Here is a 6000-nt window from a genome sequence, read left to right on the forward strand (position 1 = left end):
AGGTATATGTGATTCTATGCAAAGAAATAAAAACTATCCCTATGCAATGAAATAAAAACAATATAAATTTAAGACTATGCAAGGGCGGATACATATCGCATTCTCCGAGAAGACAACATAAAAGAAACAAGGTTACTAAGACAGTTTGTGTGGAAACACAAACTCAAAATCGGCCCCCGAAGTGGTCCATCCAGGCAGGTAAAAAAGCAGGTATCAGTATTTTCAGAAAGAACATCTGAATTAAATTCGATCAAAGACAAATAAAGGAAGAAGTGAGAAAGAAGGTTGACAGATCTTGTGTGGTGCCCCAGCAGTCCAGCAAACCAAAGGATAGGTGAATGTGAAGTTAGATGTAAACCTGGCCTAACTGATGTCTTATAATGAATATCTAATTGATCTAATTGCTTTGTAAATGGTTAATCTCAAATACTTCAAAAAAAAAAAACCATTTCGTAAAAAAAATAATTCCTTCAGTTAAGTGTTCCATAAAATAAAACTGCTTGCATAAGTGATTTAAAAAATTAGATTTTTCGCTTTTAGAAAAGAAAAAAGTAGCCGTTGCATCAGAATTCTTAATGGACTAAAATATTATGATGTTGGATTTTCACTCTCTTTTCTAGTTTACGAGATCTAAACGGGACGGATGGACAGACATTTCACACAAAACACTAATAGCGTCTTTTCCTCTTTCGGGGGCTGCTAATAAAAACTGTTTACAATAGTTATTACTGCTGCCTCTAGAGAGGAGTTGGTATTGTAGCACTGAGCCAAGTGTCATTGAAAACAATGTAGTTAAAAGTTGTACTACGCCTCAGAGACAATCAAGTTCTAATAAGTCTGTATTTAATAAGATAAGATAAGATAAGATAAGATAGCTGTCATCTGATGATTTAATTTCTGGTGATGTTAGAGTTCAACTAATGTCTGGCTGTCATTTGACGCTACATTTAGCCTGATGTCTAGCTGTCGTCTGATGTCTAGAGTTCATTTGATGTTAATCTGTCTTCTGTTGTATATATTTCATTTGATGTCGAGATTTCAGTGGATGTCTAGATTTCATCTAATGTCTGGATTTCAGCCGATGCCTATATTTCATCTGATGTTTAGATTCCATCTGATGTCTAGATTTAAGCGGATGTCTATATTTAACTAATGTCTAGATTTCAGCGGATGTCTATATTTCATCTAATGTGTAGCTGGCATCTGAAGTATAGCAGTCATTTGATGTCTAGCTGTCATCTGATCTTAGATTTCAGTTGGTGTCTATATTTCATCTGATGTATAGATTTCAGCTGATGTCTATATTTCTACTGATGTATATATTTCAGATGATGCCTATAATGCATCTGATGCCTATATTTCAGCTGATGCCTAGATCTATATTTCAGCTGATGCCTATATTTCAGCTAATGCCTATATTTCAACTGATGTCTATATTTCAGCTAATGCCTATATTTCAGCTAATGCCTATATTTCAGCTGATGCCTATATTTCAGCTGATGTCTATATTTCAGCTGATGTCTACATTTCAGCTAATGCCTATATTTCATCTAATGTCTATATTTCAGATAATGCCTATATTTCAGCTGATGTCTATATTTCAGCTGATGTCTACATTTCATCTAATGCCTATATTTCATCTAATGCCTATATTTCATCTAATGCCTATATTTCAGCTAATGCCTATATTTCAGCTAATGCCTATATTTCATCTAATGTCTATATTTCATCTAATGCCTATATTTCAGCTAATGCCTATATTTCAGCTAATGCCTATATTTCATCTAATGCCTATATTTCACCTAATGCCTATATTTCATATGCCTATATTTCATCTAATGCCTATATTTCAGCTAATGCCTATATTTCATCTAATGCCTATATTTCATCTAATGCCTATATTTCAGCTAATGCCTATATTTCATCTAATGCATATATTTCAGCTGATTTCTATATTTCAGCTGATTTCTATATTTCAGCTAATGCCTATATTTCACATGATTTCTATATTTCATCTTTTCTCCTTGAAAGCTTGTTTTATCTTTTTAGTTTCCTCTAAAACAAATTTCTAAAGTAACAGCAGAACTGAGTTTTAGATTTCACAGAAACATAAAAAACCCTAAAACGTTAACGTCATACTCACACTAATTAAAAAAAAGTTACGTCATCAAAACGAACTCTGCCCTGACCTATGACCTCCACAATTTGATTAGTGACCAAACCGTGAATCCATCAAAATCCCTTTTCGTGCCCTGTTTTGTTGACGTGACCTCGTGTGTAACTATCATTACAAAGATTATCATGAGCATGTAAAATACGGAGCTCCGTTTAGATCATCAATGACTAAAGTTTCAACTTTGATATTTGAAGCTAAGCTTTTATGAACTCTGCGTTTTATGGTGACCAAGGAATGCCCAGAGAAAAGTTTACTTAAAGAAATGCCAGGATAAATTGAAGGTCTTGAATTCCAATCTAATATGCTAGGAAATTAACAGATGGCTTTTAGTTTGCTACCAACACAATGTCTTAGTTCTCTTTATGAAAACACATTTGGGCAATATTTGTACAATTCTTTGGACAAGTCATATTATCAAACCATAAAGGCAATGTCTTCAATTCAGAAGATTAAAGATGAGTGCAGTGTTTTATATGAATACGCAGACCCAGTTGCGACCCTCACAAACCATAATATCTATTCATAATACCAATTTATTATACTTAGCTATAATGCAAAGACATTATACCAAACATAATATCAAATTATAATATCAATTATAATACCAGGTTATGATACTAAACTATATAGGCCTATACATTCCAACCATAATAACAAACCATAATACCAGGTCATAATACCCAACCATGAGGCTTATCATAGAGTCCAATGATAGATGAGGAATGCAGTATTTCCCATAGCTAAGCAGCCCCAGCTGTGACCTACATATTTTGCCACATCCAGGGCAAGCATAACCATTGTCGGTGGTTGATTAAGATCAAATTATAATAACTAATTATATATAAAGTCATAATACCAAACCATTATTATTAAGAAAATACCGGGTCATACTAACAAGTCATAATACTAAGTCATAATAACAAATCATAATACTAAGTCATAATAACAAGTCATAATACTAAGTCATAATAACAAATCATAATACTAAGTCATAATAACAAGTCTTAATACTAAGTCATAACCATGACTGGCTGGTCGAGTGGTATGTGCTCCTGACCCCGATGGTTCGGGTTCGAACCCATCCTCTGCCGTCTTGAAACAAGCTTGTGACAGGACGTATTAATTACAAACCCGAAAGCAATGACAATATTAATACTAACAACAATAACTATCTAATAACAATAACAGTAATAACAACAAATTACAACATTTAGGACACGCTTTAGTTACATTTATTTCCTTCTTACAAGGAGAGTTCTGGTCACTTCCCGTCTGAGAGCGAGGCAACATCCTCCTCTCGCGTCAAGTATTTGTTGTCAGCATGACCAGACTAGGATTTAAACCGTGTCGTCTGCAAATATTGACTCCCTAAAGAAATTCTTAATACTGCCAAATAATGTTCATCCTATAGCCAGGTAACAGTAACATCTTCAACTCAAACGTTCTAACGTATTTTTTTTTTTTTAAAAAGCCCAAAACAAAAAAGCTCCATGTTCCCCTTTTGCCCCATGAAGTTTTTTTTTTTTCTATAAGGTTTGACTAATTACCAAAAGTGACCAGAGTTGAGAACTTGGTACAGAAAGAAACATTTTTTTTCTGAGTGACTAGTTGATATAAACATTTCTCCCAGGCACAACTAACATATAGGAAAGCTACCAGAAACACATTTGCAGTTTAGTATTACATGCTCATTTGATTTCATCGTTTGACACAAGGTAAGAGCATGCTTGCTTGATTTCCTTTTCAATCAATCTAGATTCTAGAATTTAGACTAATCTTTATCTTGATACATTTAGAATGACATCTACTAGATCTGTATAAACATCAAAACATCAATTTTAGACTAACACTGACAATTTAGTTTTCGAATATAACGATATTCATACATGTTGTTATTTTTTTCTAGGAGGTTATTCTGTTTCAATATGTTGTTTAAGAAATCTTATGACAAAAATGTTACTTTTAAAACGAAGAAGTCAGGATCTGCATAACAACAACAACGACCTTGAACTTTCTCATCATGGATGACCTTTAAGGCACTGTTGTTGCCGTGACAACAAAAGTACACCACAAACAAACTGGCTGACATTTCCCCCGTTGTTTGTGTTTTTAAGACAAAAAAAAATGGAAGCCGATTCCCAGATCTTTATACCATACGTAGGTAACATTTGTCAAATAACCTTCACCTATCCCTTTTTCTGTTTGGGCACCACACGAGATCTGTTGACCGCCTTGCTTCATTCCTTTCTCTCTTTTGCCTTGGATAGAATTTCTTTTAAATGACATTCTTTTATGTTGTCTTCCCATCATTTTCTCTTTTTTCTGGTGCTGTTCCCTGAAGGAAGGTCTTGGCGAGCCCCGAGGACATTGTGATATGGCCATAGAGTTAAAGTTTGCGTTTTATTTTATTGTAGTCCAATCGCTGTAGTAACCTTGTGTTATAATTTCTTTGTTTGTGATGCGGTCTTTGAAAGTGATGCTCAGGATCCTTCTGTAGCATCACAATACCATTGCTAAGCTCTCCTCTCTAGCTCTTCTGTAGCATCACAATACCATTGCTAAGCTCTCCCCTCTAGCTCTTCTGTAGCATCACAATACCATTGCTAAGCTCTCCTCTCTAGCTCTTCTGTAGCATCACAATACCATTGCTAAGCTCTCCTCTCTAGCTCTTCTGTAGCATCACAATACCATTGCTAAGCTCTCCTCTCTAGCTCTTCTGTAGCATCACAATACCATTGCTAAGCTCTCCTCTCTAGCTCTTCTGTAGCATCACAATACCATTGCTAAGCTCTCCTCTCTAGCTCTTCAATCAGCGTCCAAGAGGGCTATAACTTTGTCTTTCTAGATTGCTTTGAGTTTCGCAAATGCAGCGCTTTAGACTGCAGTTCTGGCCACATGTTCAGGTTTGGTTCCTTCATCTGAGACGATATCTCAGAGATATTTGTCAATATTAACTTAAAAATAGTTATTAGGCTTGTCTTTAAGTCCAAAGATTATCGAGGAGTACAGTATTTCACGTGGATACGCAGTCCCAGCTGCGACCTACATATTTAGCCATTCCCAGCGAAGACATAACCGTTGTCCGCCGGAGGTCGTTTTAGATTCTCTTTTCACCCATCTACGTCTGTCCTCGGCAGTATATTTCTTTTGGTCTGAAATGTTTATCCCGCGGCCTTTGGAAAAGATTTCATAATGTCTCTTTCGGAAGCCACCTGCCAGGTGCTTTCTAAATATAAAAATATAAAAAGAAAAGATTGAAAAATAGTTTTAGAGGCTCCCAAAAGGGGAAAAGACGCTATTAGTTTTGTGTGGCCTGTCTGTCCGTCTGTCCGTCCGTCCCGTTTAGATCTCAGAAACTAGAAGAGAAAATGAAAATCGGACATCATGATATTTTAGATCATTCAAAGTTCTGATACAACGGCTGCTTTTTTTTTTTTTTTTTTTCGAAATTGAACCATCAAATTTTTAAAATTATATATGCAAGCAGATTTTTCAAAAAATTTCACCACTTTTCAGAGGAAAACTTAAGGGGAGCTAACTTTTATTAAAAGTTCATGGACTTCTTCATTAATAACGCAAGCTTCATTCATAGATTCGCGCTTTGTACAAAAACTTTATTACATGTAACATGTAATTAATTTTGAATGTATGTTTAAGGTTAATAATTATTATTAAAAAAATATAAGTGTAGGGCCTACCCTAAATGAATTTATGGAGATGCTGTTGCTGAGGAGTAAAGCACTTGGAACCAGAAGTCCCGTGTTCGAATCCTGGTTAAGAATCTATGTGGACCACTTCGGGGGCCGATTGTGAGTTTGTGTTTC

General features: G+C 35.1%; 1 protein-coding gene across 1 annotated transcript in view; it reads left to right on the forward strand.

Moving 5' to 3' along the window:
- Positions 1 to 3685: 3685 nt before the first annotated feature.
- LOC106056129 (uncharacterized) overlaps positions 3686 to 6000 on the forward strand; it is a 24475-nt gene continuing 22160 nt past the window's right edge. Inside the window, exon 1 of the mRNA XM_056027355.1 lies at positions 3686 to 3891. The gene's annotated coding sequence lies outside the window, so the exon portion shown is untranslated. The remainder of the gene's footprint in view (positions 3892 to 6000) is intronic.

Source organism: Biomphalaria glabrata, chromosome 4 (genome assembly GCF_947242115.1).
Source record: "Biomphalaria glabrata chromosome 4, xgBioGlab47.1, whole genome shotgun sequence".
Taxonomy (NCBI): domain Eukaryota; kingdom Metazoa; phylum Mollusca; class Gastropoda; family Planorbidae; genus Biomphalaria; species Biomphalaria glabrata.